The sequence below is a fragment of the Rattus norvegicus genome, chromosome 12 (assembly GCF_036323735.1).
Source record: "Rattus norvegicus strain BN/NHsdMcwi chromosome 12, GRCr8, whole genome shotgun sequence".
NCBI lineage: Eukaryota > Metazoa > Chordata > Mammalia > Rodentia > Muridae > Rattus > Rattus norvegicus.
The window spans coordinates 5182811-5193704 of record NC_086030.1 but is presented as its reverse complement, the minus strand read 5'-3'; positions in this window follow the sequence as shown (position 1 = coordinate 5193704).

Sequence of the window (10894 nt, the reverse complement as noted above, 5' to 3'; positions counted from 1 at the left end):
GATCTACTCTGAGGGGGGTGTGACTACAGAGTCAAAAATAAAGACAGGAGAGAGCAAGAAGGAAGGAAGCCAGGAACGAGCTGGTGGGTATCAGGAGAACATGACACCCCACCATGTGGGAGAGGAAATTATTAGATAGATAGATAGATAGATAGATAGATAGATAGATAGATAGATAGATAGATAGATAGATACTGTTACCTGGACATCTCCCTGTGTTTTAAAGGGTTGTTGAACAAGTCTGTGAGGAGGCAGGGTCCAAGGAAGAGAATAGGGAAGGATGAAGTCAGAGACATCAGAACGAGATCACAGATCTCTGTAGTCCTACTGTAGGCACCCTGTGGTACACTGTTGGCATCCTGTAGCTGATGTCCTGGGGGATTTTAAGCTGCACAGCAGCTCTGACTTCTACCTTAGCAGGACTGACTCCATGATGGCGGTACCATTCAGGCCATAAAACTCAGCATGTAGACAGCGCCGCCTGCCAAAACTAAAACAAAGGCCTAATCCATCTAAGTCCAAAGTTCTGAGAAAGTCTGTAAACATACTAACCTGGCTTTGGGGCTTCTATAGTTCTGCTTTCAGCTAACTGCACTTATTAACTGAAGTATGTCAGGGCTGTGTGTGTGCATGTGTGTGTGTGTGTGCGCGCGCGCGCGCGCGCGCGCACGCTTAACAGCTCACCCTGAGAAAGACTCAGGGTTGCAGTAGGATCCCAAACACTCAGTGTAGTTGCCTGGTTGGCTAACACTGACTTTCATTGGCTTAGACACATGTCCAAGGACACCTCACAACAGAGGCAAGATAGCAGGTGAGCAGCTTCTGCAGTAGTCTGTGTTGGGCTTAACTGTGCGTGAAAAGAAAAAACTTAAAACTGCCCCCTAGACAAAAGTTGAAGCCAAAAGCAGGCCCTGGAACTGCCTGTTCCAGAAACTAGCTGATCACAGAAAGAATAATTGTACCAGCTGGTTCAGCCACTTTGTTCAAGAAACTAGCTGACCATAATAGCAGCTGACCATAGTAGCAGGAACTGGTTAACCATAAAGTTAGATTGAAATCTTATTAAAGAATAATCATGAGAAACAGGAGGTTCTTCCTTGTGATTCGATACAGTTTTTCCCAACCATTCGAGGTCAAACTCCTCTACCCCTGCGTGGGATACGAGTCTCAACCCCAGTGCACTGGTTTCTGTCATCCCTGCCAATAAACCTTGTTGATTGCATCAAGATCGGTCTCTTGTGAGTTCTTGGGGCGGTCAGGTCACCCTGAGACTTGAGTGAGGATCTCCCCGCTCTGGGGGTCTTTCATGCCCACTCAATGCATGGGCCGAGGTGCTCCTGCCTGTCCAATCATTGTAGGTTCTTGAGGGAACATTATAGTTGTGTGAAACTAGGAATCCACTCCCGTTAACTTAAGTTCCTCATGCTTCGTATGACATGGCTATAGGCTCATTCCAACTGGGGCCATAGGACTTCCTCTCAATGGTTTAGCATCCCACAGCTAAGGATAACTCCATCTTGCTTGGGGTCAGATGCCTTCTCGTACAGCTCACACCCAGCAATGCTTCAGTGAATTCTGGTGGCTCTGCCTTTAGTGCATATCTTAATGTAACCCCCTTTATTGCATCCATCATCTCCCTGGTCCATTGAGGTCACTCTAGTCATTTGTCACCCCCGTTAGCACAGCAGCCCTTCTATCTGTCCTGAGCAAAGTAGTCAGAAGGTCCTCTGCATATGATTATGGTGCTTAGAGTAATTCCTCATCCTTCTGACCACCAAGGGCCCGTGTTAGCGATGCAGTCTGGTTCAGGGAGCACACAGCTCTCCCTCATTACCTCAGCAATGTTTTCTTTTTAGCATGAAGTGCAGAGGGTGTTCTTACATGTAGGTTATCTGTTGGTGCTGTCTTGCTTTTGTTTTGAGGCAGGATTTCATTCCGAGGCCCTGGCTGCCCTGGAACTCCTATATAGAATAGGCTGGGCTTGAAATCAGAGGCCCGACCTGCCTCTCTGCCTCCCAAGTGTTGAATAGAAGGTGTGTGCCACCATGCCTGGCTGAATATGAGACGCTATACGAAATAACTTGGTGAAGGTTATTTACCTCCCTGAGAAGTCGCAAAGCCAAGAGTCTGATTGTGCAGCCCAGCCTTTAACACTCGAGTCCTCCTGCTTTGGAGAGCTGGTGGTTTCACTATGGCACATTTTAAGTATTCATCAAAGGCCTCCTAACTGCCTACACACACGGACACACACTTAGAGGCATCAGAGAAATTTCCGAAGCAATTGGGTTTAACGGTCCCAGCACTTGGGGAAGCAGAGGCAGGAGGATCCCTGGGTTCGGACAGCCTGGTCTACAGAATGAGTTCCAGGTCAGCCAGGGCTACACCAGAAACCACCCCCGGGGGGTTATTTCTGTATGAGGGTATAGTCACAACATGCATGCGGGTGCCCATGGAGGCTGGAAAAGGGTGTGGTCTTGTAGGCACAGGACTTAACATGACAGATCTTATTTTGATCCTTGCCATGCTCTGAGCACTACTCAAGACTGAGCAGACTCAGTCTTTATCTCGCAATCATTCCTGCAAATTCTTTTCCAGAACTCGAGGCCTCTAATTCTCTGAGCATAAACATCTAAACTCTTCCCTGATGCTGTCCTCTGTTCAAGGGGTGATGAAGGTAGGAGGGGCAGACATTGGGTTCACTTCTACTTTAATTCACTGTCTGAGAATGAAAACTCTACCCGGGCCTTCCATTTATAACATCCAGAGCACTGTGGGACTTTCGCAACTGGTGGCATGAAGGTGCTGGCAGTTTCGATTTGGGTTTCCCAAGGTGGTGAAGCACATCAGTGCTCCAGTTTTGCATCACTCCTTCAGGGCAGGCAGCCAGCCCTGCTTCCGGAGTCCCCGGAGACCGATCCGATGCTTCTCTCTCAGCTGAACTCGGTAGACAGCTGCAAGTGAGGCAGGCATGCAGCTGTGACTTCCCTCTCCCTGCCAAGGGTTCTCACTCCCACACCAGCTCTCCTCCTCTGGAGAAAGGATAAGCAATTCACCAAGGTTCCCCTCAATCCTGTGTCGCTTGTCACAGGGGATGTTTCTTCACAGGTAGTTTCCACGGAGCAACATTTTCAGACTTCCTTCCCAAGCTTGAGCTGCCTATTGCAACTGCTTTGGGGGTTCACTTGATTTAGGCCTCTGTTACTTGGCAAAGATTCTTCCTCATGTGTGGTACAAATTCAGAGCTGTTTCTGTTGTGTTCGCTTGGCTTTTTGATTTATAGAATATACAGTTTTCTGCTTCTTTTAGGTCTTTTGCTTTCAAGGGCTGCACTGGCATGGACAGTAAAGCTTTTTCTGGCTTGACTTGGTCTTCTATGCAGGTCTGTCTCCCAGGAGACAAAGGGATGGCTATGGCGATGGCAGATGGGAGTGATCTGGGCAGGAAGAGACCAGGTGGCTGGGAACACAAGTCACGGGTGGAAAGTGCTCCAGTGTGAGTTGGGAGATCACACCTGGAAAAATGCATCTGCTGTAAACAGCAATCAACTTTCAACTCTGAGAAGGGCTCTAAAAGGTCACATCCGGGTTTAGCTATTCTGTAAACACTTGAGCCATGAAAAGGATAAATCAGCTTGTTTTGTGTGTGTGTGTGTGTGTGTGTGTGTGTGTGTGTGTGTGTTATTCTTTTAACTTTGTATTGACTGTGAATTTCAAATCATGTACCTCAATCCTACTCACCTTCTTCTTAAACCCTCTGCCCCCCTGCCCTTGCACACACCCCCACTCACACTCAAGGAAAAAAAAAATTTTTTTTTTTTTTTGGTTCTTTTTTTTCGGAGCTGGGGACCAAATCCAGGGCCTTGCGCTTCCTAGGCAAGTGCTCTACTACTGAGCTAAATCCCCAACCCCTCAAGAAAATTCTTTCCCCCCCCCACCCCCCCGGAGCTGGGGACCGAACCCAGGGCCTTGCGCTTCCTAGGTAAGCGCTCTACCACTGAGCTAAATCCCCAGCCCCCTCAAGAAAATTCTTATGGAAGCTGTAGTGTGTCACCGTGTGTCACAGAGCCTCCCACTTTGTCCACGCTTCTTTTCTTGCAAATGTGCATTGCAATGAGGTCCCAGGCCTCTGGCTTCGGCTACACCATCAATACTGGATCCTCACTGGGACTCCTCTGGGATCCTCACTGGGACTCTCTTGGATCCTCACTGGAACTCCTCTTGGATGTCCTGTTTTGCTCTGTGTCACGGAGGTCCTGCTACTTTGGATCTGTTGAACCAGTCCCTTCATGGTTCATCGCAGTTCATCCATGGGGTAGATGTTATGGTGGGCCAACTCAGAGCCCTGGATCCGGGCATGTGTGGTATGTCAGCTGGTCAGCCCAATGGGCAGGTTCTCACCATGTTGCTGGCTTGGCTTTATCTATGTGGACCACGCTGGTGTCAGTCACAGGGACCAGTCTGTGCGCCTCCTTAGGTGATGAAACTAAAGGCATGCACTACATGGGGGACCTAGAAGAAGCTTAATGGGTGATCTGAATTCGAGGTCTCCCGACAGCCTCAGGCATTTGCAGTTGCTGGTGTTGTTTAGGGAGGCTTATGAGGTATGGCCTTGGAGGTGGCCAGCATGGGGCTAGGATTTGAAAATGAAGGCTTACACCATGTTCAGTTCGCTCTCTCCGCTTTGTGCTATGGTTCAATAAGGAAACTTCTGCTTCTGCTCTGGCTGCTGTGTCTACTGCCTGCTACTACACTTCCTCACCATGATGGCCTCTTAGTCCTCTGGAGCCATAAACCAAATAAACAAATACAAGTCGTAAGCAGTCGGGAAATGAAAGGTGATACTTGGTCTCTGTCTGTAGGTTTGTTACTGCCGAAGAGACACCTCGGTAACTCTTCATTATACAGGGCTGCTAAGCCTCCGCAGAAGGCCCTCCATCCTACCAGACACTCATCGGAGCTAAGCCATCCTGAGCTAAGCCAGAGATCCTCCCTCCACCCCCTACCCCCTCACTCCTCACTGCAGGCCCACATGGCCCTGCCTCTTTCCTGACTCTATGAAGTTCCCAGTGGTGACTAGACACCCCCTTAGGGGTTTGGAAACCAACCCCGAGCTCTTTAGCCTGCCCTACCTTAGGCTAGCTAAAGCCTCCTGTTTCATCTGCCCAAGCAGAGTTCACAAACCCTAGCAGTGAGGCAGAACCACGAACCCCTCCCCCATGCTTAGGTGGCCTTCTGTCAAGTATTCTGTCACAGCAACAAGAGAAGTGGTGACATGCATTTCTGTCTTTTCTTTCAAGACAAATGCTTTAAGGACTATCACCCTCTTACCTACAAGGGGACAAGATCGTCGGACCAATGACCCCAGCACTGAGTTTACGACACATGCTTTGACAGCAAAATCCCAAAGGTTAAAATGCAAATATAAAAACCTAGGTATTCTCTATGGTGCTGTAAAACAAATTGTGCTAAATATTCTGAAAACATGCAGAATGGAGCTAGGAGGGACCGTGAGGACTAACACGGTATTTCTGAGTTTAAACGACAAGAGAATGGGCGTGTATGCGTGTGTGTGTAAGCATTCGCTGCACTTTTTAGCATTTTCAATAAAAGAAAATGCTCTCTCTGAGGGACAGGGGCAAATTTTGTCATTCTACAGCACTGTGACACCCACAGTATCAAATATTCACTATTCAAGCAAAAGAAACATTTTGTTAAAAGTTTCTGGGATTTTTTTTTTGCTCACCTGCAGGGAGCAGGGAGACACAGAGAGGCAGTGTCTGTACAAAGTACAATAAAGAACAAAAGGCTAACACCACTTAAACTGGGGCACGAAACCATGAGTGTTTATTATACTATTCTTGGTTTTGTAAAATATTCTTGGGCTGAAGAGAAAATAAATCACAATGTGAAATCTTAAAGAGGCGACCCTACTTGATACAACTTTCACAGAAAACCACGGACAGATCTCCCAGTTCATTCCAGACTACCCAATCCTGGCAGACACCGGTACTAAAATAAGGAGAGAATGTTTTTAGACTAATCCTCATAGGTTCATCCCTGGGGCTGGTGAGTTCAACCACAGGATCAGGCACAACACAGACTAGTGTAACTCAGACCTCCTCAGAGCAGCTCTACACAGCAGCTGGAGAAACTCCTGTCTGTGACACTCACATCACACCCCATGACTGCCCCGGACGGGCTGGCATAACCATTTTCATTCTTAGCAGGGTTGTGGCAGACAGGGCATGCTGTTAATCCCAGCTCTTAGGAGGCAGAGGATGGCAGATTTCAAGTTCAAGGCCAGCCTGGACCAAAAAATGAGTTCAAGGACAGCCAAGGCTACACAGAGAACCCCTGTCTCAACGACAACAAAAGCAAAACAAAAAACCAAAACATCAAAAATTCTTTCATCTTTTGCAGAGTAGTTTATATATGGGAGGCTTTTTCTAAACATACCACCAGGATCTTCCATATGGAACTTAGCAAGCTGAGTTGTCTGAGAAAAGACCAAGGCTAAGAATCACCAGGTATTTTAAAAATCAAGACTAAAACACTTCTTATAGAAAGTACAGAAACATACCACATAGATGTAGGAAGGTAATGGTGACACAGGCACAGAGATTAATGACAGGAGCTCAGAAGGAGACTGAGGCATGGGGAGACTCAGTCCCCATATCTGTGTCAGTGACATGCAATGTGCAAATAGTCCCAGGCCTAAGTAACTTAAAAGGCTAAAGTATTAGAAGAAGATAGGAGGGGTTGGGGATTTAGCTCAGTGGTAGAGCGCTTGCCTAGCAAGCGCAAGGCCCTGGGTTCGGTCCCCAGCTCCGGAAAAAAAGAAAAGAAAAGAAAAAAAAAGATAGGAAAGTATTTTAAAAATCTTATAATAACCATAAACACAGAAGGAAAATGAAAGAGACCAGCACATTAGAGGAGGTCACAGTGACAGGACCCTGGGCTGGGCTGGGTGGTGCTGAGTCACTAAGAGACCTCAGAGGATGGTTGATGCAGGGAGATTTCAAACTCGAGGTCTGCCCGGAAAACAGTCAGTTCAGGGCCAAGCTAGACAACGTAGTACGTTTGTTGTTTTTTGTTTTTCTTGAAATAAGAGTAAAAAAAAGGTGTGGGGGATTGGGAATGTAGCTCTGGTAGAATACTTACTTAATTTAGCATTCAGACTGTGATCTCCAACATCTCAAACAAATGAAAGAGAAAACATTTCTGTAACACGTAACAAGAAAAAAAGATTCTATGCGCAAAGAAAACTTGGTATGCAGACTCCCAAAAGATGATACACTCGCACAGCATGTGTAAAACTCAAACCGTACCGTCTTTTAAGATCGGAAATGTAGCTTCACAAAGTATGGCGGTCTGAATTAGAAGGCTCCCGTAGGCTCACAGGTTTGAATGTTTGGTGTCCAGTTGGGTGACTGCTTGAGAAAGATTAGGAAGGGGAGGGGTGGCCTTCTTGGAGGTCTGGTGTCACTGGCAACAGGCCTTGAGGTTCCCAAGCCTACACCACTCTCAGGTCTCTACTTGTGGATTAAATGTAAGCTCAGCTCCTGTTCCCAGCACCATCCCTGCCTGTCTGCTGCCATGCTCCCTGACAGGGTGACCATGGGCTCACCCTCTGAAATTTGTTCTTCTCTAAGTTGCCTTAGTTAGTCATGGTCTCTCTTCACAGAAAAGTAAGACACAAGGTATGACTGACTAAAACTCAAAACCCATCCAAAAAAAAATTGGCATTAAGAATTATTAAAGGAAGGGGTTGGGGATTTAGCTCAGTGGTAGAGCGCTTGCCTAGCAAGCGCAAGGCCCTGGGTTCAGTCCCCAGCTCTGGGAAAAAAAAAAGAAGCTGCCACTGTTCCTTCTTTAGTTTCAAATCCACTCCCCCGCACCTCCACCCGTGCCCCAACACACACAATGTCCTCCTAAACCACTTTTCCAAGTAAATTACAGCATAAACCTGCTTCAGCCAAACTGGTCTCCATCCCACAAAGAACAAAGCCCCCAATGTTCCGATGCTGTAAGACGTCAAATGTCCTCAACACGCACATGTGTCTCCGCACATGGTCTATGGCTAGTGGCAGTGTTTTGGAACCTTTGGGAGAAGGGATTACCTAGAGGACTCAGGGTGAGGGTGAGGGTGGGAGGGAGGTTTACAGCAAAGCGCTGCTTCCCCTTCAGCCGAATATGGAGTCCTAGCTGAACGCTCTACTGTCAGGGAACCATATGCCCTGCCGCTATGGACTTGGAGCCCCTTGAACTGCGAGCCAGAAAACCAAACAAGGACCCTCCTCCCTTCCGCTGCTGTCATCAGATGTCCTGCCATGGAGATGAGACACTACCAACCCAGATTACTGACATCAACAAATAGGGCTATTGTCTATTTCATAAACCTGACTGTGTGTAGTCCATAGCCTCTTAGAAATGGTTCTCAGGAGAAATGTTGAGGGGATTGGAGCTACAGGCTAGAGAGACCCAAGCATGTAAGCAGATCATTTGGGTGAGGCGTTAGAGGATCAGCACTTAGAATAAACAGCAACAGAGGGCCCGCCCCATGAGGACTGCTACAGCAGTGGTTCTCAAACTCTGGGTCACGACCCCTTTGCAGGGTTGAACAACCCTTTCTTTCATGGGAGCTGCACATCAGATATCCTGCATATCAGATATTTATGTTATGATTCATAGCAGTCACAAAATTAGTTATGAAGTAGCAACAAAAATAATGTTATGGCTGGGATCACCACACGTGGGGTGTTACAGGGTCCCAGCACGAGGACGGTTGAGAACCAGTGCTCTCCAGGGACTGAGCCACAGAACCTTCATACTCATTACAGCAAAGGATCTGGCTGCATTCGCCTCACGCCCTGGAATTCTGACTGCTGCCGAGTTAAGTCACAGACCGAGTTGCTTGGCAGAAGAAACTCAGAGTAACAGCCAGCCTAAGGTGTGGTTACTGACCGTTATTCTTAAGAACCGCAGTGAGAGCACAAAGATATACTAGGGAAAGGTTTACAGCCACTGTTAAGGTTGTGGACAAGGCAGACACTTAACAATGGAGCTGTAACTAATGCCATTAAAGACAAACTGGCCCACCAAGCACTTGGTTAAAGGCCCTATCCATCAAAGGCTTCAGCCTTCCCTATTGGGAAGCTGCCTATGATTGGCTAGGCAGGTGCTTCCTGGCTGCAGAGAGGAGCTAAGCTGCTTTTAGGGAGCAGAACTTGGTGTTGGTGTGTAGGTTAAGAATGAGTGAAGAGGGGGTTGGGGATTTAGCTCAGTGGTAGAGCGCTTGCCTAGGAAGCGCAAGGCCCTGGGTTCGGTCCCCAGCTCTGAAAAAAAGAACCAAAAAAAAAAAAAAAAAAAAAAAAAAAGAATGAGTGAAGAGGTTCTGGAAGCTTGGGTCAAAGTCTTGCAAAGCCACTGCGGGCAAGCATCACGTGGGAGGATCTGACTCTCGGCAAGGACGCCAGGAGCTCTAGAGAGGTCTGAGTTACAGTGGAGACCCAGCAAGAGCATTCACTGAGGAAAACAACAGGCTCCAAGTGGAGATGACCCAAGAGAGGTCAAATGTGCTACAGATGAGAGCTGGGATCCACCACAGCCTGCAAGAGCACAATGACCCCGCCTATGTGGGGACAAGGGTTTGGTATTTGTCTTGGTCTTGCTTGGGTCAATTTCTCGATGTCCCACGTTTCGTTTTTGGGATGTTGCCTTATTCTGCCCCTTCATATGTTGCATGTATGCTAACTTGGATGTTCATTTCGTAAGGACTCAGTTAAGAGACTGCCCTGATGCTCAGAAGAGACTGAACTTTTGATCAACACTGTAACTGTAAGACTATGGGGACTTCGGAAGCTTAGACAGTTTGAGTATCTGGCCCCCAGCTGTTTGTGATATTTTGGGAAGAGGTGACCTTCAGGAGGTGAGGTGAGGCCTACCTAGAGGGTCTGGCTCTCTGGGTCCTCAAGGGCCTTGAAAGCCAACTGCCCAGCCTGCTTCCTGTCCCACTGTGGGGTCTCTGAGGAGGAAGGCGTCCCAATGCTTCCCTCGCCATGAAGACTCCTTCTTCCCCGACCTCTTCACTCCGATGTAGGGTAGATGTTTACAGTGAAAACAAACTCTTCCTCTCTTAAACTGCTTTTGTTGGGTATTGTTAAAGTAACAAAAAAGTAACCAGTACACCATGCGCCGGTGCTCACGGTATCCCCACCTTTCCCGTGGTTTTATGCCGGCTGTCAGCATTCAGGGGAAGGGTGAGCTGAAAGGAGCGAATGCAGCTGAAATGTTAACTCTGCTCTCCTCTTCAGAAGTCTGGCAATCTTACAAAAGCAGCCTGCTTCAAGGAAGCTGCATTAATCTAATCAGAGTTTGAAGTTCTGGCCAAGATCATGGCCCCAGACTGTATCTGCTCTGTGAACACTGGACTCACCAACTCCAGTACAATGTTTCCCATAGGTAAGAGCTGTGGCATCATGGGAAACCATGCAGGCAAACTGGTAGTAGCCTAAGCAAAACAAAACAAGCCAGTATTTTAGCCATTCTCTCAACTCAACAAAAACTCCCAACATTACTTGAGAATCATACTGTCACTATAGGAGACTTATTAATACTTAATTAACTAACGCTGGTTTATTAGTGTCTGACATAGTGAAGCAAGAACATGGCTCTGCAGAATAACAAATGCAATCAAACCTTCCCTCACCACTTGAAAACTAACTCCAGCATATAATGACTGTTGATCCGTTCCTTCATGTATTCAAGAGGTCTTTGTCCAGCCACCACATAGAGCTATAGTGAGGATGGGATGGCACAATGGCATATGCAGAGTGTAACATACGCTGTGACAATCTGAGGCTCCTTCACTTTTAATGAAACAATTTTTAACACCT